General features: G+C 50.9%; 3 long non-coding RNA genes across 11 annotated transcripts; all 3 read right to left on the reverse strand.

The window, feature by feature from the left end:
• Window positions 1-712: 712 nt before the first annotated feature.
• Window positions 713-5,795, reverse strand: LOC113842571 (uncharacterized). 3 transcript variants are annotated; one of them, XR_011807679.1, is made up of 6 exons: window positions 5,297-5,795; window positions 3,610-4,309; window positions 2,908-3,183; window positions 2,516-2,636; window positions 1,581-1,785; window positions 713-1,497 (listed from the first exon to the last, which is right to left on the reverse strand). It is a non-coding gene; the product is annotated as an uncharacterized lncRNA (long non-coding RNA). The 3 variants fall into 3 exon arrangements; XR_011807678.1 differs by having other exon boundaries at window positions 4,895-5,795; XR_011807680.1 differs by having other exon boundaries at window positions 2,164-2,636; window positions 4,895-5,795.
• A 3,330-nt stretch (window positions 5,796-9,125) lies between these two features.
• Window positions 9,126-16,183, reverse strand: LOC140001909 (uncharacterized). Of its 3 annotated transcripts, none has more exons than XR_011807683.1 (6): window positions 13,710-16,183; window positions 12,023-12,722; window positions 11,321-11,596; window positions 10,929-11,049; window positions 9,994-10,198; window positions 9,126-9,910 (listed from the first exon to the last, which is right to left on the reverse strand). It is a non-coding gene; the product is annotated as an uncharacterized lncRNA (long non-coding RNA). The 3 variants fall into 3 exon arrangements; XR_011807682.1 differs by having other exon boundaries at window positions 13,308-16,183; XR_011807681.1 differs by having other exon boundaries at window positions 9,135-9,910; window positions 12,023-16,175.
• Window positions 16,184-17,674: 1,491 nt separating this feature from the next.
• Window positions 17,675-22,834, reverse strand: LOC140001910 (uncharacterized). Of its 5 annotated transcripts, none has more exons than XR_011807687.1 (6): window positions 21,661-22,834; window positions 20,492-20,673; window positions 19,424-19,699; window positions 19,032-19,152; window positions 18,097-18,301; window positions 17,675-18,013 (listed from the first exon to the last, which is right to left on the reverse strand). It is a non-coding gene; the product is annotated as an uncharacterized lncRNA (long non-coding RNA). The 5 variants fall into 5 exon arrangements; XR_011807686.1 differs by having other exon boundaries at window positions 21,259-22,834; XR_011807684.1 differs by having other exon boundaries at window positions 20,492-22,834.

Genomic DNA, 22,834 nt, shown 5'->3' on the forward strand with positions numbered 1-22,834 from the left:
TACCCTACGCTATGCTATGCTATGCTACACTACCCTATCCTACCCTCCCCTAACCTCCCCTCTTTTGCTTCCCCTCCCCTCCCCTCCCCTCCCCTCCCCTCCCCTCCCCTCCCCTCCCCTCCCCTCCCCTCTTCTCCCCTCCCCTCCCCTCCCCTACCCTACCCTACCCTCCCCTCCCCTACCCTACCCTACCCTATACTCTCCTATGCTCCCCTCCCCTCTACCACGCTACACTACGCTATGCTACCCTACGCTATGCTATGCTATGCTACACTACCCTATCCTACCCTCCCCTCCCCTCCCCTCTTTTGCTTCCCCTCCCCTCCCCTCCCCTCTTTTGCTTCTCCTCCCCTCCCCTACACTACCCTATACTCTCCTATGCTCCCCTCCCCTCTACCACGCTACACTACGCTATGCTACCCTACGCTATGCTATGCTATGCTACACTACCCTATCCTACCCTCCCCTAACCTCCCCTCTTTTGCTTTCCGTCCCCTCCCCTATGCTCCCTGTCCCTACACTCTGCTACACTCCCCTCCCCTGCCCTCCCCTACACACCCCTACACTCCCCTCCCCTATCCTACCCTACACTCCCCTTCGCTACACTACCCTACACTACCCTACATTACCCTATGCTCCCCTGCCCTGCCCTGCCCTGCCCTGCCCTCCCCTCCCCTCCCCTCCCCTCTTTTGCTTTCCCTCCCCTCCCCTATGCTCCCTGTCCCTACACTCTGCTACACTCCCCTCCCCTGCCCTCCCCTACACACCCCTACACTCCCCTCCCCTATCCTACCCTACACTCCCCTTCGCTACACTACCCTACACTACCCTACATTACCCTATGCTCCCCTCCCCTATCCTCCCCTCCACTCCCCTACACTACCCTTCGCTACACTACCCTACACTACCCTACACTACCCTATACTCTCCTATGCTCCCCTCCCCTCTACCACGCTACACTGCGCTACACTACGCTATGCTACCCTACGCTATGCTATGCTATGCTATGCTACACTACCCTATCCTACCCTCCCCTAACCTCCCCTACACTATCTTCCCCTGCCCTGCCCTGCCCTCCCCTTCCCTCCCTTCCCCTTCCTTCCCCTTCCTTCCCCTTCCCTCCCCTCCCTTCCTTTTATTCCCTCCCCTTCCCTCCCCTCTTGTCTTCTTCCCTCCTCTTTTCTTTCTTTCAGGTATCTTCAGATCACTTCAGTCGTTCTCATAGCTCCTATCCCTGGCTGATTCGTGGGAACCCATCAGCAGCAACCAGAAGCGCTCCAGCTGCTGTGTCACTGGTCGAGGAACAGTCTCCAACTGGGAATCGCTGACTTTGTTGTGTGGCTCAGACAGGTGCCTTGCAGTTCCAGCGTGGCCTGGACGTGTCCTCTTGCTGTGTCCCCACCTACAGCGCAGTTCTGCTTAGAAGCAGCAGCAGGCTTTGGAAGATGTCCCACTCCTTCCATTTTCAATGGGTTAGCTTGGCTAGCCGGGTGGTGTCTGTCAATAGAAGACAACAAAGAGATTTGGGTTAGAAACAGCTAACTGAGTAGTTCCTTTGCACAAGGGCAAGGAATATTTACCCCTTCCTAATGGAGACTGCAGTGTCAGAGATAATGACGGGTCCTTCAGAGAGCTTTGAAATATCCCTTGGCGATGCTGAGTCCAGAGGACCAGAGGAAATCTGTCTAAAGTACGCCATGGAAGCACTCTGAATTACTTCCTAGCATAGAAGCATCTCTGCTGATACGGCTTCAGCTGGTTGCGGTGTTCTTCTTCACCTAATACCTAAATTCAGATAAGAGGTCTCAATGCAGATGGGAAGATTGAGAAATATAGAAATCACTGATGTGCTTTGAGAACTTCTAAGAACTGAGAACTACATCAATCCAATGTTGTAACATTAAGGCTTGGTTAGAAAAGTAAACGTTAAAAACAAGTAAAGGAGAAGGACAAGTAAGCTTTCTTAAAGGATCTACTATATTTAAAGGATCTTTAAATAAGTAAATAAGTAATGAAATATATGCGCAGAGAGAGAGAGAGAGAGAGAGAGAGATAGATAGATAGATATACAGAAACCTAAGAAACTGCTGCGCAGGTTAGCTTCTTGCTCTCTTTTCTCAAAGTGCTAGTGAATACAGCATCTGTGTGTGTTACAAGCATTACCCTCAGTCCACCACAGGTACACATGAGAGGACAGCCTGCAGGTTGCGGAGGCAAAGAAACTGCTCTGGCTGGATGTGAAGAGCCAAGACAGAAGTTGCTGTCAGGGAAAAGATACACAGAGGGGATGAAAAACACGGAGTGTGCTTCCGACCTTCACAACTTCTGAGCAAGCGGAGATGAGGGTGTGGAAGAACCAAATAAGCTGTTGATCGAGAAGCAGCCTGAAGACTGTCCTTAAGCAGGGCCTTGCATTCTTTGTTTTTAGAGCATTGCTTGCCTTCAAGTGCACGATCATGATTTTATTAACTTTCTACCACTACAGAAATGCACCGGATTCTTTCGCAAAACTTACGGGTGGTAATTGGAAATACTGGTCAGCATTCTCTATTTCCTTCTTCCTCTCAATTCTCTTTTGGCCTGTGAAGCTTTTCAGATCAGAGGAGAAGATCCGCTGTAACACGGAGTTTTGGATACTGCAAAGGAAACGAAGAATCGTACTGACAACTCTTTTCAACCTCACCTGCAACCATCACAGAAAAGAATAGCGAAAGAATGCCGCTTTATCATGGGAAGCATAAATTTGAGCATAGGTGTCCCCTAGCTGAAGCGAGGTGAAGCAGGTTCCAAACAAGGTGAAGGAGCACACCCAGAAGCATTTCCATAAAGCTGTTTTCAAACAAATGCTTTAAAGACTTAGATTTTCTTACAAGCGAAGAATGAAAAAATAAAAAGAAATAAAATTACCTGGACATCCAGTTTTCCTCTAGCTTGCTTTGCTTCTTTCAGAATCTGAGTCTGGAGTGACAGTCAGGGAGCAGCACTGTGCAGAAATGCCAAAGCCTCCCCAGCTTGTTGTACCTTCATCAACAAGGCCTTTGATACTGCCGCCTCCTCAGCAACATCAGCAATTTCCTAGGAAAGCTGGTGTCCACCAGGTCAAATAGGAATGGGAAACCCCTCTTGCCACAGCTTCACACTCACACCAGAGTCGGCAGGACAGGCCGATGGACAGAGAAGTGTCTGTAAGAGTGTTAGAAAACAGACTTGAAACAGATTTCCGCCAACCCAGGAAAAATTACTTGCTCATCCCTTCCAACTGAACTCTCAGTAGAAGGAGGTGATCCCAAGCTGCATTCCTGACATCTATGCTGCAAAGTCATCGAATGCGCCATGTTACTGTACCAGCCATGTTATGAACAGAAACAGGACTTTGAGGTTATGCTGTTTGAGTAGAATTAAGCTCAAAGAGTTAGTCCTTCGGTATGTTTTTGTCTGCAAGTGTTTTCACTGTCTCCCAGACAATGTCTCCAGCAAGCTAGCTGCTTGTTTCATTTGTTCTGTGCTGTTTTGTTTTCTCAGGAAGGATTCTTAGAGAAATGAGATTAAAGCGATCATCTTGTATGTCCATCCCTCCCTCCCTGCCCTTCGCTTGTCCAGAGCTTTTACCTTGTCCACCAGCTTGAATGAACTCGCTCCTAGGCGCAGTTGTGTCCAAGCCATTCTGTTGCTAGGCGTGTTGTGCAAACAGACAGCGAAGTGGTGGGGAGAGGTCACACTGTCTGCAGTGTGACCTCAGCGCTTACCAAACAGTAGGGAATACACAGAGAAGGGCGTTAGGAAAACTTCAAGCCCCACATACATTTTACGCGGAAACCATGTTTCCCAAGATAACACTGGACACAACTGCATAATCAAAATGGATTCACTTCTTGGTTCATCCAACTCCTAGGTTTTAGTTTGAAAAAGTTTCTGTCTTGGCTTAAAGCACTCTTCCAATCTCTGTTTCCAGTTACTATGATTTCCTGAAATAGCTAATCCCATTTTTGTCTTTGTACAATCTCCCAGTCTCTTTGTTTTCCTCTCCCCAAGAAACTTAGAACTGCTCTCTTCATACTTGACAACTAGATATGGAGCTGTGTCAGCCAGAAAGAAGTTTCCTTCACACTTTACGCTTCTTACGGTACCTGGACTCTTTCCTTTACTCTTACTCGCCCTTCCTACATTAGCACAAAGAAAGCTGGTTTGGAGATCTGACGTCTTGTTCTCCAGAAGCTACCCTGAATCACCCTTACGAGAGCTGTCCCACGCTGCGAGCATAAGTCTTGAAGTCTGGCCAGATATTTGCTTTCTAAGTCGATAATCAAATCTGTCAAGTAAGAACATGTAATTAATAGAAAGGAAATCCTTTTATTTTGATCCGAATCCCCCCCCCCCTTTTTTTTATTATTATTTTTTTTTCTAGACCAAGAGTGAATCATGGGAAACCAGCAAAACTCTGGTGAAAAATGAAATGAAAAATGTTAAGGTCAGGCAGCTTGCCCACTGCAATTGCTACCCTGAAAGCAGATGGAGTGCATCTTCATATACCACAGCCTGAGACACTACACGACAGGCCAGCCCATGTGATGAAGTCCATTGCTGTCCTGAATTTTAACATGACAGGGGGACTCTTAAGCCTCTTGTTTATGCTTTAGTACTTGCGGTCTATGGGAGGACCACAGCAGACTCTTCTCTGTCTACCCTTATTTGTTGATCGTCTGTAGGAAGAAGAGAACGTGCAGAGGCCCTCACCCGTACATTGGGTCTGTTCTCACTCTGTGCAGCTCCATCATTGAGCAAAGTACCAAACTTGATGCTTCTGTAAGGACTTGACACAAACTACAGAATACTAAAATGAAGCATTCACAACAAAACCACATTGGTTTCTTCAGCCAAGCATCAAAACACTTACAGAAGGGCATGGGCCCTCTCTGTGCACCTCAAGGTGACATGCACAAATCCTCACGTGGTTTCATCACACCCAGCACCCTTCTCTGTGCCTCCCAGCTAAACGTGCCCAGAGGCAGCTGTTCCCAAAGTGCTGTGGTGACATAATTCCCTTCTGTTTCTGAAGTCATCACCGCAGGCGCCTCCCAGTGACGGCACAACACTCCCTGTTGCTAACGCGTCTGTCTCAGCAACAGCTAGAGAAGTACCACTATGCCCAAACTGACTTGAATTAGAGTAGTTCCCAAATTATTCTCTGCTCCCCTACATCTGTGGAAGGTGTGTGATCAATCTGTTCCTTGAGAAAGGATTACAGACAAAAAGAGCTTAATTCTGATACGTTGCCCGTACTTGGAGAGCAGTTCACCTTTGATTTCCATGTAAGAAAAAAGAAGGGGAAATCAACAATTCTCTTCCTCCGAGCTGGCAATAGGAAAGAACCCCAATTATCCAGGAAGCCGTAATAAGGAAACTATGCATCTCCTTGTTAAACATCTTGTTTCTTCGGAAAACTTTTCCAGTCCTTTGCAACTGCGGTGGTCTGAATCGGGTGGGCAGCCGAGTTCCACCACGGCCGCTCTCTCACTCCCCCTCCTGAAAAAGAAAGGGGGAGAAAATACGATGCAAAGGGCTCAAGGGCTGAGATAAGGACAGGGAGATCGCTCAATGATTGTCGTGACGAGCAAAGCAGACTCAGCATAGGGAGATAGTAAGAGTTATTGCCTACTACCAACAAACTAGACACGTGAGAAACAAAGGAAAGAAACCCAAAGCGTCTTCTCCCCATCTGCCCTCTTCCACCTCCTCCTCCTGAGCAGCGCAGGGAAACAGGGGACTGAGGGCTGCGGTCAGTCCCTGATGCTTTGTCCCCGCCGCTCCTTTTCGCTCCCTCCCTGCCCCTGCTCCCCGTGGGGTCCCTCCCATGGGATGCCGTCCTTCTCCAGCTGATCCCACACGGGCTGCCCACAGGCAGCAGCTCCTCAAGCACTGCTCCCACACGGCTCCGTCCCACGGGCTCCATCCATCCATCCATCCCCCAGGAGCAAACTGCTCCAGCACGGGTCCCCCACGGCTGGGCGGCAGCTCCCCCCAGACCCCCTGCTCCTGCGGGGGCTCCTCTCCACGGGGGGGCTGCAGCTGCGGCCCGGGGCCTGCTCCTGCCCTGCGGGGGCTCTCCATGGGCCGCAGCCTCCTCCAGGCCACATCCACCTGCTCCACCGGGGGCTCCTCCACCCACGGGGGGGCTGCAGCGTGGAGATCTGCTCCGTGGGGGACCCATGGGCTGCAGGGGGACAGCCTGCTCCACCGGGGGCACAGCCCGCAGGGGAACTGCTGCTGCCTGCCTGGAGCACCTCCTGCCCTCCTGCTGCACTCCCCTGGGGGGCTGCAGGGCTGCTTCTCCTCTCTTTCTCCCTGGGAAGCAGCTTTTTTTTTGTTATTTTTGTTCTCCTTTCTTCAATATGCTCTCACAGAGGAACAAGCGACATCGTTTCTTGGCTTGGCTCTGGCCAGCAGTGGAGCCCTTCTCTAACGTGGGGCAGCTTCTAGATTCTTCTCACGGAAGCCACCCCTATGGCCCCCTGCTACCAAAACCTTGCCACGTAAACCCACCAGAGCAACTCTTTCGGTGAAGAAATTTTTTGTAAGAACCAACCGAAACCTCCCCTGGTACAACCTAAGGGGTTTTGTTCTTGTCTTGTCACCTGGGGCTTGGGAGAAGAGAACGATCCCCACCTCTCTGGAGCCTCCTTTCAGCTTCCTGTAGAGCACAGGAAGGTCTCCCCTGAGCCTCCTTTTCTCCAGGCTGAACAAGCCCAGCTCCCTCAGCCGCTCCTCACCAGACTTGTTCTCTAAACCCTTCACAAGCTTCAGAGCCCTTCTCCGCACACGCTCCAGCACCTCGAGGTCTTCGCTGAACACAGTGCTCGAGGTGCGGCCTCACCAGAGCCGAGCACAGAGGGACAACCGCTTCCCTAGTGCTGAGGGCCACTCTATGTCTGATACAAGCCAGCTGTAGAGATATTTACAGACATATATATGCAGCACTAGTACATGTTCCTTGGAACACTGGTCCAACTCTCTTCAAACCCCGTAAATTGATGGTTTCCTCTAACTGGCACTGGATCCTCTAAATCCCATGTTACTGCTTCTGCTTCCCAAGCAGGTGACGGAAACTCCTAAGCGGAGAGCAGAGGAGTTGTAGTTCTGCATCCAGGAAATATTTGGAAGTTTGGAAGATGCTTCCCTTGCTCAGTTGCCATCCCTACGTTAATCAGTCAGCCGATCTTTTGCCTTCCAGCAAAAGTCTTGATGCAGTTCTTAAGGAAAGTTATTTCTGAAAATCCTCAGCCACCTCTGTGCACGCCCAACCTTTCATGGCACTGTGCAATGCGCGGATGGCAGCGATAAATCAGGTTGTGGAATGAAGGGCAACGTGTGGGGAGGGAATTTGCAGGTGGCTTCGCGCTGTTTCGCAGGTCCCTGAATTAGAGGTAACGAGTAAACACGCAGTAGAAACAAAAACTTGAGCCAGGCTGAGATCAAAAATTGAAGTGTTAAAGAGGACCTTTGGGCAGTGGGCAATTGCTGGCTGGCTCCAGGCGCGTGTCTGAGGGTCTCTGACCAACTGTATGATAGATTTGGGCGCGTGGACAGCACGTGGGGCTACGAGGAGAGGACATGTAGGAGTGAAAAAGGGCAATAAACGCCTCCTGTTCCAGAGCCATCAGGAGTCTGTGTCTTGCATCCCTTCAGCAACACAAAGATTTGGCTCCAGATCCAAAATGTCATGTATTTGGCAATTTTATTTATGGTAGCACTCCCCTCCCCTCCCCTCCCTTCCCTTCCCCTCCCCTCCCTTCCCCTCCCCTCTTTTGCTTTTCCTCCCCTCCCCTCCCCTCCCCTCCCCTCTTTTGCTTCCCCTCCCCTCCCCTCTTTTGCTTCCCCTCCCCTCCCCTCCCCTCTTTTGCTTCCCCTCCCCTCCCCTCTTTTGCTTCCCCTCCCCTCCCCTCCCCTCTTTTGCTTCCCCTCCCCTCCCCTCCCCTCCCCTCCCCTCCCCTCCCCTCCCCTCCCCTCCCCTCCCCTACCCTACCCTATACTCTCCTATGCTCCCCTCCCCTCTACCACGCTACACTACGCTATGCTACCCTACGCTATGCTATGCTATGCTACACTACCCTATCCTACCCTCCCCTCCCCTCCCCTCTTTTGCTTCCCCTCCCCTCCCCTCCCCTCTTTTGCTTCTCCTCCCCTCCCCTACACTACCCTATACTCTCCTATGCTCCCCTCCCCTCTACCACGCTACACTACGCTATGCTACCCTACGCTATGCTATGCTATGCTACACTACCCTATCCTACCCTCCCCTCCCCTCCCCTCTTTTGCTTCCCCTCCCCTCCCCTCCCCTCTTTTGCTTCTCCTCCCCTCCCCTACACTACCCTATACTCTCCTATGCTCCCCTCCCCTCTACCACGCTACACTACGCTATGCTACCCTACGCTATGCTATGCTATGCTACACTACCCTATCCTACCCTCCCCTAACCTCCCCTCTTTTGCTTCCCCTCCCCTCCCCTCCCCTCCCCTCCCCTCCCCTCCCCTCCCCTCCCCTCCCCTCCCCTCCCCTCCCCTCCCCTACCCTACCCTACCCTACCCTCCCCTCCCCTACCCTACCCTACCCTATACTCTCCTATGCTCCCCTCCCCTCTACCACGCTACACTACGCTATGCTACCCTACGCTATGCTATGCTATGCTACACTACCCTATCCTACCCTCCCCTCCCCTCCCCTCTTTTGCTTCCCCTCCCCTCCCCTCCCCTCTTTTGCTTCTCCTCCCCTCCCCTACACTACCCTATACTCTCCTATGCTCCCCTCCCCTCTACCACGCTACACTACGCTATGCTACCCTACGCTATGCTATGCTATGCTACACTACCCTATCCTACCCTCCCCTAACCTCCCCTCTTTTGCTTTCCGTCCCCTCCCCTATGCTCCCTGTCCCTACACTCTGCTACACTCCCCTCCCCTGCCCTCCCCTACACACCCCTACACTCCCCTCCCCTATCCTACCCTACACTCCCCTTCGCTACACTACCCTACACTACCCTACATTACCCTATGCTCCCCTGCCCTGCCCTGCCCTGCCCTGCCCTCCCCTCCCCTCCCCTCCCCTCTTTTGCTTTCCCTCCCCTCCCCTATGCTCCCTGTCCCTACACTCTGCTACACTCCCCTCCCCTGCCCTCCCCTACACACCCCTACACTCCCCTCCCCTATCCTACCCTACACTCCCCTTCGCTACACTACCCTACACTACCCTACATTACCCTATGCTCCCCTCCCCTATCCTCCCCTCCACTCCCCTACACTACCCTTCGCTACACTACCCTACACTACCCTACACTACCCTATACTCTCCTATGCTCCCCTCCCCTCTACCACGCTACACTGCGCTACACTACGCTATGCTACCCTACGCTATGCTATGCTATGCTATGCTACACTACCCTATCCTACCCTCCCCTAACCTCCCCTACACTATCTTCCCCTGCCCTGCCCTGCCCTCCCCTTCCCTCCCTTCCCCTTCCTTCCCCTTCCTTCCCCTTCCCTCCCCTCCCTTCCTTTTATTCCCTCCCCTTCCCTCCCCTCTTGTCTTCTTCCCTCCTCTTTTCTTTCTTTCAGGTATCTTCAGATCACTTCAGTCGTTCTCATAGCTCCTATCCCTGGCTGATTCGTGGGAACCCATCAGCAGCAACCAGAAGCGCTCCAGCTGCTGTGTCACTGGTCGAGGAACAGTCTCCAACTGGGAATCGCTGACTTTGTTGTGTGGCTCAGACAGGTGCCTTGCAGTTCCAGCGTGGCCTGGACGTGTCCTCTTGCTGTGTCCCCACCTACAGCGCAGTTCTGCTTAGAAGCAGCAGCAGGCTTTGGAAGATGTCCCACTCCTTCCATTTTCAATGGGTTAGCTTGGCTAGCCGGGTGGTGTCTGTCAATAGAAGACAACAAAGAGATTTGGGTTAGAAACAGCTAACTGAGTAGTTCCTTTGCACAAGGGCAAGGAATATTTACCCCTTCCTAATGGAGACTGCAGTGTCAGAGATAATGACGGGTCCTTCAGAGAGCTTTGAAATATCCCTTGGCGATGCTGAGTCCAGAGGACCAGAGGAAATCTGTCTAAAGTACGCCATGGAAGCACTCTGAATTACTTCCTAGCATAGAAGCATCTCTGCTGATACGGCTTCAGCTGGTTGCGGTGTTCTTCTTCACCTAATACCTAAATTCAGATAAGAGGTCTCAATGCAGATGGGAAGATTGAGAAATATAGAAATCACTGATGTGCTTTGAGAACTTCTAAGAACTGAGAACTACATCAATCCAATGTTGTAACATTAAGGCTTGGTTAGAAAAGTAAACGTTAAAAACAAGTAAAGGAGAAGGACAAGTAAGCTTTCTTAAAGGATCTACTATATTTAAAGGATCTTTAAATAAGTAAATAAGTAATGAAATATATGCGCAGAGAGAGAGAGAGAGAGAGAGAGAGATAGATAGATAGATATACAGAAACCTAAGAAACTGCTGCGCAGGTTAGCTTCTTGCTCTCTTTTCTCAAAGTGCTAGTGAATACAGCATCTGTGTGTGTTACAAGCATTACCCTCAGTCCACCACAGGTACACATGAGAGGACAGCCTGCAGGTTGCGGAGGCAAAGAAACTGCTCTGGCTGGATGTGAAGAGCCAAGACAGAAGTTGCTGTCAGGGAAAAGATACACAGAGGGGATGAAAAACACGGAGTGTGCTTCCGACCTTCACAACTTCTGAGCAAGCGGAGATGAGGGTGTGGAAGAACCAAATAAGCTGTTGATCGAGAAGCAGCCTGAAGACTGTCCTTAAGCAGGGCCTTGCATTCTTTGTTTTTAGAGCATTGCTTGCCTTCAAGTGCATGATCATGATTTTATTAACTTTCTACCACTACAGAAATGCACCGGATTCTTTCGCAAAACTTACGGGTGGTAATTGGAAATACTGGTCAGCATTCTCTATTTCCTTCTTCCTCTCAATTCTCTTTTGGCCTGTGAAGCTTTTCAGATCAGAGGAGAAGATCCGCTGTAACACGGAGTTTTGGATACTGCAAAGGAAACGAAGAATCGTACTGACAACTCTTTTCAACCTCACCTGCAACCATCACAGAAAAGAATAGCGAAAGAATGCCGCTTTATCATGGGAAGCATAAATTTGAGCATAGGTGTCCCCTAGCTGAAGCGAGGTGAAGCAGGTTCCAAACAAGGTGAAGGAGCACACCCAGAAGCATTTCCATAAAGCTGTTTTCAAACAAATGCTTTAAAGACTTAGATTTTCTTACAAGCGAAGAATGAAAAAATAAAAAGAAATAAAATTACCTGGACATCCAGTTTTCCTCTAGCTTGCTTTGCTTCTTTCAGAATCTGAGTCTGGAGTGACAGTCAGGGAGCAGCACTGTGCAGAAATGCCAAAGCCTCCCCAGCTTGTTGTACCTTCATCAACAAGGCCTTTGATACTGCCGCCTCCTCAGCAACATCAGCAATTTCCTAGGAAAGCTGGTGTCCACCAGGTCAAATAGGAATGGGAAACCCCTCTTGCCACAGCTTCACACTCACACCAGAGTCGGCAGGACAGGCCGATGGACAGAGAAGTGTCTGTAAGAGTGTTAGAAAACAGACTTGAAACAGATTTCCGCCAACCCAGGAAAAATTACTTGCTCATCCCTTCCAACTGAACTCTCAGTAGAAGGAGGTGATCCCAAGCTGCATTCCTGACATCTATGCTGCAAAGTCATCGAATGCGCCATGTTACTGTACCAGCCATGTTATGAACAGAAACAGGACTTTGAGGTTATGCTGTTTGAGTAGAATTAAGCTCAAAGAGTTAGTCCTTCGGTATGTTTTTGTCTGCAAGTGTTTTCACTGTCTCCCAGACAATGTCTCCAGCAAGCTAGCTGCTTGTTTCATTTGTTCTGTGCTGTTTTGTTTTCTCAGGAAGGATTCTTAGAGAAATGAGATTAAAGCGATCATCTTGTATGTCCATCCCTCCCTCCCTGCCCTTCGCTTGTCCAGAGCTTTTACCTTGTCCACCAGCTTGAATGAACTCGCTCCTAGGCGCAGTTGTGTCCAAGCCATTCTGTTGCTAGGCGTGTTGTGCAAACAGACAGCGAAGTGGTGGGGAGAGGTCACACTGTCTGCAGTGTGACCTCAGCGCTTACCAAACAGTAGGGAATACACAGAGAAGGGCGTTAGGAAAACTTCAAGCCCCACATACATTTTACGCGGAAACCATGTTTCCCAAGATAACACTGGACACAACTGCATAATCAAAATGGATTCACTTCTTGGTTCATCCAACTCCTAGGTTTTAGTTTGAAAAAGTTTCTGTCTTGGCTTAAAGCACTCTTCCAATCTCTGTTTCCAGTTACTATGATTTCCTGAAATAGCTAATCCCATTTTTGTCTTTGTACAATCTCCCAGTCTCTTTGTTTTCCTCTCCCCAAGAAACTTAGAACTGCTCTCTTCATACTTGACAACTAGATATGGAGCTGTGTCAGCCAGAAAGAAGTTTCCTTCACACTTTCCGCTTCTTACGGTACCTGGACTCTTTCCTTTACTCTTACTCGCCCTTCCTACATTAGCACAAAGAAAGCTGGTTTGGAGATCTGACGTCTTGTTCTCCAGAAGCTACCCTGAATCACCCTTACGAGAGCTGTCCCACGCTGCGAGCATAAGTCTTGAAGTCTGGCCAGATATTTGCTTTCTAAGTCGATAATCAAATCTGTCAAGTAAGAACATGTAATTAATAGAAAGGAAATCCTTTTATTTTGATCCGAATCCCCCCCCCCCTTTTTTTTTTTATTATTTTTTTTTCTAGACCAAGAGTGAATCATGGGAAACCAGCAAAACTCTGGTGAAAAATGAAATGAAAAATGTTAAGGTCAGGCAGCTTGCCCACTGCAATTGCTACCCTGAAAGCAGATGGAGTGCATCTTCATATACCACAGCCTGAGACACTACACGACAGGCCAGCCCATGTGATGAAGTCCATTGCTGTCCTGAATTTTAACATGACAGGGGGACTCTTAAGCCTCTTGTTTATGCTTTAGTACTTGCGGTCTATGGGAGGACCACAGCAGACTCTTCTCTGTCTACCCTTATTTGTTGATCGTCTGTAGGAAGAAGAGAACGTGCAGAGGCCCTCACCCGTACATTGGGTCTGTTCTCACTCTGTGCAGCTCCATCATTGAGCAAAGTACCAAACTTGATGCTTCTGTAAGGACTTGACACAAACTACAGAATACTAAAATGAAGCATTCACAACAAAACCACATTGGTTTCTTCAGCCAAGCATCAAAACACTTACAGAAGGGCATGGGCCCTCTCTGTGCACCTCAAGGTGACATGCACAAATCCTCACGTGGTTTCATCACACCCAGCACCCTTCTCTGTGCCTCCCAGCTAAACGTGCCCAGAGGCAGCTGTTCCCAAAGTGCTGTGGTGACATAATTCCCTTCTGTTTCTGAAGTCATCACCGCAGGCGCCTCCCAGTGACGGCACAACACTCCCTGTTGCTAACGCGTCTGTCTCAGCAACAGCTAGAGAAGTACCACTATGCCCAAACTGACTTGAATTAGAGTAGTTCCCAAATTATTCTCTGCTCCCCTACATCTGTGGAAGGTGTGTGATCAATCTGTTCCTTGAGAAAGGATTACAGACAAAAAGAGCTTAATTCTGATACGTTGCCCGTACTTGGAGAGCAGTTCACCTTTGATTTCCATGTAAGAAAAAAGAAGGGGAAATCAACAATTCTCTTCCTCCGAGCTGGCAATAGGAAAGAACCCCAATTATCCAGGAAGCCGTAATAAGGAAACTATGCATCTCCTTGTTAAACATCTTGTTTCTTCGGAAAACTTTTCCAGTCCTTTGCAACTGCGGTGGTCTGAATCGGGTGGGCAGCCGAGTTCCACCACGGCCGCTCTCTCACTCCCCCTCCTGAAAAAGAAAGGGGGAGAAAATACGATGCAAAGGGCTCAAGGGCTGAGATAAGGACAGGGAGATCGCTCAATGATTGTCGTGACGAGCAAAGCAGACTCAGCATAGGGAGATAGTAAGAGTTATTGCCTACTACCAACAAACTAGACACGTGAGAAACAAAGGAAAGAAACCCAAAGCGTCTTCTCCCCATCTGCCCTCTTCCACCTCCTCCTCCTGAGCAGCGCAGGGAAACAGGGGACTGAGGGCTGCGGTCAGTCCCTGATGCTTTGTCCCCGCCGCTCCTGCTCGCTCCCTCCCTGCCCCTGCTCCCCGTGGGGTCCCTCCCACGGGATGCCGTCCTTCTCCAGCTGATCCCACACGGGCTGCCCACAGGCAGCAGCTCCTCAAGCACTGCTCCCACACGGCTCCGTCCCACGGGCTCCATCCATCCATCCATCCCCCAGGAGCAAACTGCTCCAGCACGGGTCCCCCACGGCTGGGCGGCAGCTCCCCCCAGACCCCCTGCTCCTGCGGGGGCTCCTCTCCACGGGGGGGCTGCAGCTGCGGCCCGGGGCCTGCTCCTGCCCTGCGGGGGCTCTCCATGGGCCGCAGCCTCCTCCAGGCCACATCCACCTGCTCCACCGGGGGCTCCTCCACCCACGGGGGGGCTGCAGCGTGGAGATCTGCTCCGTGGGGGACCCATGGGCTGCAGGGGGACAGCCTGCTCCACCGGGGGCACAGCCCGCAGGGGAACTGCTGCTGCCTGCCTGGAGCACCTCCTGCCCTCCTGCTGCACTCCCCTGGGGGGCTGCAGGGCTGCTTCTCCTCTCTTTCTCCCTGGGAAGCAGCTTTTTTTTTGTTATTTTTGTTCTCCTTTCTTCAATATGCTCTCACAGAGGAACAAGCGACATCGTTTCTTGGCTTGGCTCTGGCCAGCAGTGGAGCCCTTCTCTAACGTGGGGCAGCTTCTAGATTCTTCTCACGGAAGCCACCCCTATGGCCCCCTGCTACCAAAACCTTGCCACGTAAACCCACCAGAGCAACTCTTTCGGTGAAGAAATTTTTTGTAAGAACCAACCGAAACCTCCCCTGGTACAACCTAAGGGGTTTTGTTCTTGTCTTGTCACCTGGGGCTTGGGAGAAGAGAACGATCCCCACCTCTCTGGAGCCTCCTTTCAGCTTCCTGTAGAGCACAGGAAGGTCTCCCCTGAGCCTCCTTTTCTCCAGGCTGAACAAGCCCAGCTCCCTCAGCCGCTCCTCACCAGACTTGTTCTCTAAACCCTTCACAAGCTTCAGAGCCCTTCTCCGCACACGCTCCAGCACCTCGAGGTCTTCGCTGAACACAGTGCTCGAGGTGCGGCCTCACCAGAGCCGAGCACAGAGGGACAACCGCTTCCCTAGTGCTGAGGGCCACTCTATGTCTGATACAAGCCAGCTGTAGAGATATTTACAGACATATATATGCAGCACTAGTACATGTTCCTTGGAACACTGGTCCAACTCTCTTCAAACCCCGTAAATTGATGGTTTCCTCTAACTGGCACTGGATCCTCTAAATCCCATGTTACTGCTTCTGCTTCCCAAGCAGGTGACGGAAACTCCTAAGCGGAGAGCAGAGGAGTTGTAGTTCTGCATCCAGGAAATATTTGGAAGTTTGGAAGATGCTTCCCTTGCTCAGTTGCCATCCCTACGTTAATCAGTCAGCCGATCTTTTGCCTTCCAGCAAAAGTCTTGATGCAGTTCTTAAGGAAAGTTATTTCTGAAAATCCTCAGCCACCTCTGTGCACGCCCAACCTTTCATGGCACTGTGCAATGCGCGGATGGCAGCGATAAATCAGGTTGTGGAATGAAGGGCAACGTGTGGGGAGGGAATTTGCAGGTGGCTTCGCGCTGTTTCGCAGGTCCCTGAATTAGAGGTAACGAGTAAACACGCAGTAGAAACAAAAACTTGAGCCAGGCTGAGATCAAAAATTGAAGTGTTAAAGAGGACCTTTGGGCAGTGGGCAATTGCTGGCTGGCTCCAGGCGCGTGTCTGAGGGTCTCTGACCAACTGTATGATAGATTTGGGCGCGTGGACAGCACGTGGGGCTACGAGGAGAGGACATGTAGGAGTGAAAAAGGGCAATAAACGCCTCCTGTTCCAGAGCCATCAGGAGTCTGTGTCTTGCATCCCTTCAGCAACACAAAGATTTGGCTCCAGATCCAAAATGTCATGTATTTGGCAATTTTATTTATGGTAGCACTCCCCTCCCCTCCCCTCCCTTCCCTTCCCCTCCCCTCCCTTCCCCTCCCCTCTTTTGCTTTTCCTCCCCTCCCCTCCCCTCCCCTCCCCTCTTTTGCTTCCCCTCCCCTCCCCTCTTTTGCTTCCCCTCCCCTCCCCTCCCCTCTTTTGCTTCCCCTCCCCTCCCCTCTTTTGCTTCCCCTCCCCTCCCCTCCCCTCTTTTGCTTCCCCTCCCCTCCCCTCCCCTCCCCTCCCCTCCCCTCCCCTCCCCTCCCCTCCCCTCCCCTCCCCTCCCCTCCCCTACCCTACCCTATACTCTCCTATGCTCCCCTCCCCTCTACCACGCTACACTACGCTATGCTACCCTACGCTATGCTATGCTATGCTACACTACCCTATCCTACCCTCCCCTAACCTCCCCTCTTTTGCTTCCCCTCCCCTCCCCTCCCCTCCCCTCCCCTCCCCTCCCCTCCCCTCCCCTCCCCTCCCCTCCCCTCCCCTCCCCTCCCCTCCCCTCCCCTCCCCTCCCCTCCCCTACCCTACCCTACCCTACCCTCCCCTCCCCTACCCTACCCTACCCTATACTCTCCTATGCTCCCCTCCCCTCTACCACGCTACACTACGCTATGCTACCCTACGCTATGCTATGCTATGCTACACTACCCTATCCTACCCTCCCCTCCCCTCCCCTCTTTTGCTTCCCCTCCCCTCCCCTCCCCTCTTTTGCTTCTCCTCCCCTCCCCTACACTACCCTATACTCTCCTATGCTCCCCTCCCCTCTACCACGCTACACTACGCTATGCTACCCTACGCTATGCTATGCTATGCTACACTACCCTATCCTACCCTCCCCTAACCTCCCCTCTTTTGCTTTCCGTCCCCTCCCCTATGCTCCCTGTCCCTACACTCTGCTACACTCCCCTCCCCTGCCCTCCCCTACACACCCCTACACTCCCCTCCCCTATCCTACCCTACACTCCCCTTCGCTACACTACCCTACACTACCCTACATTACCCTATGCTCCCCTGCCCTGCCCTGCCCTGCCCTGCCCTCCCCTCCCCTCCCCTCCCCTCTTTTGCTTTCCCTCCCCTCCCCTATGCTCCCTGTCCCTACACTCTGCTACACTCCCCTCCCCTGCCCTCCCCTACACACCCCTACACTCCCCTCCCCTATCCTACCCTACACTCCCCTTCGCTACACTACCCTACACTACCCTACATTACCCTATGCTCCCCTCCCCTATCCTCCCCTCCACTCCCCTACACTACCCTTCGCTACACTACCCTACACTACCCTACACTACCCTATACTCTCCTATGCTCCCCTCCCCTCTACCACGCTACACTGCGCTACACTACGCTATGCTACCCTACGCTATGCTATGCTATGCTATGCTACACTACCCTATCCTACCCTCCCCTAACCTCCCCTACACTATCTTCCCCTGCCCTGCCCTGCCCTCTCCTTCCCCTTCCTTCCCCTTCCTTCCCCTTCCCTCCCCTCCCTTCCTTTTATTCCCTCCCCTTCCCTCCCCTCTTGTCTTCTTCCCTCCTCTTTTCTTTCTTTCAGGTATCTTCAGATCACTTCAGTCGTTCTCATAGCTCCTATCCCTGGCTGATTCGTGGGAACCCATCAGCAGCAACCAGAAGCGCTCCAGCTGCTGTGTCACTGGTCGAGGAACAGTCTCCAACTGGGAATCGCTGACTTTGTTGTGTGGCTCAGACAGGTGCCTTGCAGTTCCAGCGTGGCCTGGACGTGTCCTCTTGCTGTGTCCCCACCTACAGCGCAGTTCTGCTTAGAAGCAGCAGCAGGCTTTGGAAGATGTCCCACTCCTTCCATTTTCAATGGGTTAGCTTGGCTAGCCGGGTGGTGTCTGTCAATAGAAGACAACAAAGAGATTTGGGTTAGAAACAGCTAACTGAGTAGTTCCTTTGCACAAGGGCAAGGAATATTTACCCCTTCCTAATGGAGACTGCAGTGTCAGAGATAATGACGGGTCCTTCAGAGAGCTTTGAAATATCCCTTGGCGATGCTGAGTCCAGAGGACCAGAGGAAATCTGTCTAAAGTACGCCATGGAAGCACTCTGAATTACTTCCTAGCATAGAAGCATCTCTGCTGATACGGCTTCAGCTGGTTGCGGTGTTCTTCTTCACCTAATACCTAAATTCAGATAAGAGGTCTCAATGCAGATGGGAAGATTGAGAAATATAGAAATCACTGATGTGCTTTGAGAACTTCTAAGAACTGAGAACTACATCAATCCAATGTTGTAACATTAAGGCTTGGTTAGAAAAGTAAACGTTAAAAACAAGTAAAGGAGAAGGACAAGTAAGCTTTCTTAAAGGATCTACTATATTTAAAGGATCTTTAAATAAGTAAATAAGTAATGAAATATATGCGCAGAGAGAGAGAGAGAGAGAGAGAGAGATAGATAGATAGATATACAGAAACCTAAGAAACTGCTGCGCAGGTTAGCTTCTTGCTCTCTTTTCTCAAAGTGCTAGTGAATACAGCATCTGTGTGTGTTACAAGCATTACCCTCAGTCCACCACAGGTACACATGAGAGGACAGCCTGCAGGTTGCGGAGGCAAAGAAACTGCTCTGGCTGGATGTGAAGAGCCAAGACAGAAGTTGCTGTCAGGGAAAAGATACACAGAGGGGATGAAAAACACGGAGTGTGCTTCCGACCTTCACAACTTCTGAGCAAGCGGAGATGAGGGTGTGGAAGAACCAAATAAGCTGTTGATCGAGAAGCAGCCTGAAGACTGTCCTTAAGCAGGGCCTTGCATTCTTTGTTTTTAGAGCATTGCTTGCCTTCAAGTGCACGATCATGATTTTATTAACTTTCTACCACTACAGAAATGCACCGGATTCTTTCGCAAAACTTACGGGTGGTAATTGGAAATACTGGTCAGCATTCTCTATTTCCTTCTTCCTCTCAATTCTCTTTTGGCCTGTGAAGCTTTTCAGATCAGAGGAGAAGATCCGCTGTAACACGGAGTTTTGGATACTGCAAAGGAAACGAAGAATCGTACTGACAACTCTTTTCAACCTCACCTGCAACCATCACAGAAAAGAATAGCGAAAGAATGCCGCTTTATCATGGGAAGCATAAATTTGAGCATAGGTGTCCCCTAGCTGAAGCGAGGTGAAGCAGGTTCCAAACAAGGTGAAGGAGCACACCCAGAAGCATTTCCATAAAGCTGTTTTCAAACAAATGCTTTAAAGACTTAGATTTTCTTACAAGCGAAGAATGAAAAAATAAAAAGAAATAAAATTACCTGGACATCCAGTTTTCCTCTAGCTTGCTTTGCTTCTTTCAGAATCTGAGTCTGGAGTGACAGTCAGGGAGCAGCACTGTGCAGAAATGCCAAAGCCTCCCCAGCTTGTTGTACCTTCATCAACAAGGCCTTTGATACTGCCGCCTCCTCAGCAACATCAGCAATTTCCTAGGAAAGCTGGTGTCCACCAGGTCAAATAGGAATGGGAAACCCCTCTTGCCACAGCTTCACACTCACACCAGAGTCGGCAGGACAGGCCGATGGACAGAGAAGTGTCTGTAAGAGTGTTAGAAAACAGACTTGAAACAGATTTCCGCCAACCCAGGAAAAATTACTTGCTCATCCCTTCCAACTGAACTCTCAGTAGAAGGAGGTGATCCCAAGCTGCATTCCTGACATCTATGCTGCAAAGTCATCGAATGCGCCATGTTACTGTACCAGCCATGTTATGAACAGAAACAGGACTTTGAGGTTATGCTGTTTGAGTAGAATTAAGCTCAAAGAGTTAGTCCTTCGGTATGTTTTTGTCTGCAAGTGTTTTCACTGTCTCCCAGACAATGTCTCCAGCAAGCTAGCTGCTTGTTTCATTTGTTCTGTGCTGTTTTGTTTTCTCAGGAAGGATTCTTAGAGAAATGAGATTAAAGTGATCATCTTGTATGTCCATCCATCCCTCCCTGCCCTTCGCTTGTCCAGAGCTTTTACCTTGTCCACCAGCTTGAATGAACTCGCTCCTAGGCGCAGTTGTGTCCAAGCCATTCTGTTGCTAGGCGTGTTGTGCAAACAGACAGCGAAGTGGTGGGGAGAGGTCACACTGTCTGCAGTGTGACCTCAGCGCTTACCAAACAGTAGGGAATACACAGAGAAGGGCGTTAGGAAAACTTCAAGCCCCACATACATTTTACGCGGAAACCATGTTTCCCAAGATAACACTGGACACAACTGCATAATCAAAATGGATTCATTTCTTGGTTCATCCAACTCCTAGGTTTTAGTTTGAAAAAGTTTCTGTCTTTCTGGCTGTGTCAGCCAGAAAGAAGTTTCCTTCACACTTTCCGCTTCTTACGGTACCTGGACTCTTTCCTTTACTCTTACTCGCCCTTCCTACATTAGCACAAAGAAAGCTGGTTTGGAGATCTGACGTCTTGTTCTCCAGAAGCTACCCTGAATCACCCTTACGAGAGCTGTCCCACGCTGCGAGCATAAGTCTTGAAGTCTGGCCAGATATTTGCTTTCTAAGTCGATAATCAAATCTGTCAAGTAAGAACATGTAATTAATAGAAAGGAAATCCTTTTATTTTGATCCGAATCCCCCCCCCCCTTTTTTTTTTTATTATTTTTTTTTCTAGACCAAGAGTGAATCATGGGAAACCAGCAAAACTCTGGTGAAAAATGAAATGAAAAATGTTAAGGTCAGGCAGCTTGCCCACTGCAATTGCTACCCTGAAAGCAGATGGAGTGCATCTTCATATACCACAGCCTGAGACACTACACGACAGGCCAGCCCATGTGATGAAGTCCATTGCTGTCCTGAATTTTAACATGACAGGGGGACTCTTAAGCCTCTTGTTTATGCTTTAGTACTTGCGGTCTATGGGAGGACCACAGCAGACTCTTCTCTGTCTACCCTTATTTGTTGATCGTCTGTAGGAAGAAGAGAACGTGCAGAGGCCCTCACCCGTACATTGGGTCTGTTCTCACTCTGTGCAGCTCCATCATTGAGCAAAGTACCAAACTTGATGCTTCTGTAAGGACTTGACACAAACTACAGAATACTAAAATGAAGCATTCACAACAAAACCACATTGGTTTCTTCAGCCAAGCATCAAAACACTTACAGAAGGGCATGGGCCCTCTCTGTGCACCTCAAGGTGACATGCACAAATCCTCACGTGGTTTCATCACACCCAGCACCCTTCTCTGTGCCTCCCAGCTAAACGTGCCCAGAGGCAGCTGTTCCCAAAGTGCTGTGGTGACATAATTCCCTTCTGTTTCTGAAGTCATCACCGCAGGCGCCTCCCAGTGACGGCACAACACTCCCTGTTGCTAACGCGTCTGTCTCAGCAACAGCTAGAGAAGTACCACTATGCCCAAACTGACTTGAATTAGAGTAGTTCCCAAATTATTCTCTGCTCCCCTACATCTGTGGAAGGTGTGTGATCAATCTGTTCCTTGAGAAAGGATTACAGACAAAAAGAGCTTAATTCTGATACGTTGCCCGTACTTGGAGAGCAGTTCACCTTTGATTTCCATGTAAGAAAAAAGAAGGGGAAATCAACAATTCTCTTCCTCCGAGCTGGCAATAGGAAAGAACCCCAATTATCCAGGAAGCCGTAATAAGGAAACTATGCATCTCCTTGTTAAACATCTTGTTTCTTCGGAAAACTTTTCCAGTCCTTTGCAACTGCGGTGGTCTGAATCGGGTGGGCAGCCGAGTTCCACCACGGCCGCTCTCTCACTCCCCCTCCTGAAAAAGAAAGGGGGAGAAAATACGATGCAAAGGGCTCAAGGGCTGAGATAAGGACAGGGAGATCGCTCAATGATTGTCGTGACGAGCAAAGCAGACTCAGCATAGGGAGATAGTAAGAGTTATTGCCTACTACCAACAAACTAGACACGTGAGAAACAAAGGAAAGAAACCCAAAGCGTCTTCTCCCCATCTGCCCTCTTCCACCTCCTCCTCCTGAGCAGCGCAGGGAAACAGGGGACTGAGGGCTGCGGTCAGTCCCTGATGCTTTGTCCCCGCCGCTCCTGCTCGCTCCCTCCCTGCCCCTGCTCCCCGTGGGGTCCCTCCCACGGGATGCCGTCCTTCTCCAGCTGATCCCACACGGGCTGCCCACAGGCAGCAGCTCCTCAAGCACTGCTCCCACACGGCTCCGTCCCACGGGCTCCATCCATCCATCCATCCATCCATCCATCCATCCCCCAGGAGCAAACTGCTCCAGCACGGGTCCCCCACGGCTGGGCGGCAGCTCCCCCCAGACCCCCTGCTCCTGGGGGGGCTCCTCTCCACGGGGGGGCTGCAGCTGCGGCCCGGGGCCTGCTCCTGCCCTGCGGGGGCTCTCCGTGGGCCGCAGCCTCCTCCAGGCCACATCCACCTGCTCCACCGGGGGCTCCTCCACCCACGGGGGGGCTGCAGCGTGGAGATCTGCTCCGTGGGGGACCCATGGGCTGCAGGGGGACAGCCTGCTCCACCGGGGGCTGCTCCACCGGGGGCTCCTCCACAGCTGCCCCAGCAGCTGTAGTGCAGCAGGGTTTTTTTCCCTTTCTTCAATCTGCTCTCCCAGAGGCCCAACATAGTCGCTCCCTGTCTCAGCTCTGGCCAGCAGTAGATCCCTTTGTAGCCGGCTGGAGCTGGCTCTGATCTGACATGGGGCAGCTGCCGGGCTCTGCTCACGGAGTCCACCCCTGCAG

The sequence above is a fragment of the Anas platyrhynchos genome, chromosome 2 (genome assembly GCF_047663525.1).
Source record: "Anas platyrhynchos isolate ZD024472 breed Pekin duck chromosome 2, IASCAAS_PekinDuck_T2T, whole genome shotgun sequence".
In the NCBI taxonomy this organism is placed as follows: Eukaryota; Metazoa; Chordata; class Aves; order Anseriformes; family Anatidae; genus Anas; species Anas platyrhynchos.